This window comes from Medicago sativa, chromosome 1, assembly GCF_051527215.1.
Source record: "Medicago sativa cultivar Bolivia chromosome 1, Bolivia_mono, whole genome shotgun sequence".
NCBI classification, from domain to species: domain Eukaryota; kingdom Viridiplantae; phylum Streptophyta; class Magnoliopsida; order Fabales; family Fabaceae; genus Medicago; species Medicago sativa.
In genome coordinates, this window is record NC_140749.1 from 861,623 (window position 1) to 863,553 (window position 1,931).

At 41.5% G+C, this 1,931-nt stretch overlaps 1 non-coding gene across 1 annotated transcript; it reads right to left on the reverse strand.

The window, feature by feature from the left end:
* Positions 1-790: 790 nt before the first annotated feature.
* On the reverse strand, positions 791-897 carry LOC146951654 (small nucleolar RNA R71). The gene has a single exon (XR_015025256.1). It is a non-coding gene; the product is annotated as a small nucleolar RNA R71 (small nucleolar RNA).
* Between the last annotated feature and the right edge of the window lie 1,034 nt (positions 898-1,931).

The following is a 1,931-nucleotide window of genomic DNA, read 5'->3' on the forward strand; positions in this document are numbered from 1 at the left end:
TACTACTTCGATAGTATTTGGTGCACTTGCCAGAGATCTATCAAGTTTTTGGCGCCGTTGCCGGGGACTGTTGAATTATTTCAACAAGGCAATTACGTTATAGTTTAGGGTTTTTGCAATTTAATTTTCTGTTTTTAATTTTTATTTTTCTGTTTTCATATTCACTTGATTACTTTGCGTTGTGCAGTGCTACTAAGGTATTTTGCTGTTTATGCGAGGTAAACAGAGCTCTGACGACTTAGAGTACGATCCGGAGATTGAAAGAACTGCTAGAGCACTTCGGAAAGCTGTCCGATCGCAAAGGTTAGCTCAATCCGTTCCACCGGGTGTTCGAGAACAAGTACCGGAGCAACTCTCAAGTGAATCTGAAACAATCTCTTCTCCTAAATCTGCAACTATGGAAGGAGAAGGAGTTGTACCACCAAGACCTAAGCTTGGAGACTACGGGTTAGCCACTCATCGCGGTCAATTGACCCACACTTTTCAACCAGCTAACCCCGTAGCGTTCGACATCAAGACAACTGTCCTCAATGGTTTGAGGGACAAGCAATTCGATGGGACTGAAGCTATGAGTCCTCATGAACACTTGAGCCGTTTTGCTGAAACCTGTGAGTTTTGTGTGCAACCAGCCACCGTGACTGAAGCACAAAAGAAGCTAAGGCTGTTTCCTTTCACCTTGACGGGAAGAGCAAAAGATTGGTTGCTAACAATTCCAAACGGGACTGTCCAAACATGGGAAGAGTTAGAGCTGAAGTTCTTGGAGAAATACTTCCCTATGTCTAAGTATTGGGACAAGAAGATGGAGATCTCTAACTTCAAGCAAGGAGAAGGTGAATCATTGTACGATGCTTGGGAGCGATTCAACTTACTTCTCAAGAGATGCCCTAATCATGAGTTCACCGAGAAGCAATACCTCCAAATCTTCACTGAGGGGGTAACACCAAACACTCGAATGTTCTTAGATGCTTCCGCGGGAGGTAGTCTCAAAAGTAAAACTGATCATGAAGTTCAAGCTCTAATTGAAAACATGGCTGGCAATGAGTATCGTGATCAAGCTAAAAAGAAAGAAAGAGGAGTGTTTGGGGTAAGTGAACAAACTGCTATCCTTGCCAACCAAGCAGCAATGAACAAACAGATCGAAGCTCTAACTAAGGAGTTTCAAGGCTTCACTTTGGCTCATAAGCAACAACAAGTGGCTGCAATCAAATGTGACTTATGTGGTGAAGAACATCCCAACGGTGAATGTGTTCCGGAAGGATCAAGTGAAGAAGCTAACTTCATGGGAGGATATCAAAGGCAGAATCAATACTACAATTCAGGCATTAATAAGCATCCAAATCTAAGCTACTCAAACAACAATGCTTTGAACTCTCAGATGCTAACTCCTCCTCAACAACAACAAAGGAAGCCATCAGCTCTTGAGGAAACTATGATGAACTTCATGAAGATGACTCAAGGCAACTTTGAAGAGATGAAGAAGAGTCAAGAAGCTGAAAGAAAGAACAATGAAGCTTCTAGGAAGATGCTTGAAACTCAACTGGGGCAATTAGCTAAGCAGTTGGCTGAACAAAACAAAGGCGGATTCTCAGGTAACACTAAAGATAACCCTAAGAATGAGTCTTGCAATGCTATTGAACTGAGGAGCAAAAAGGTTTTGACACCTTTAGTTCCAAAAGCTCCAAAGAAGGTTGATGAAGTAGTTGAGGTGGAGGAGAATGATGTAGTTGAAAAGAATGATGAGGATGTAGTTGAAAAAGAAAATGATCATGGAGTAGTTGAAAACGAAAGGAAGAAAAAAATAGAGGGAGAAAAAAGTGAGAGATTAATTGATGAAGATTCAATCTTGAGGAAGTCGAAGAGTCAAATTTTGAAAGATGGAGACAAACCACAGGTTATTCCATCATATGTGAAGCTTCCATACCCTCACCTTT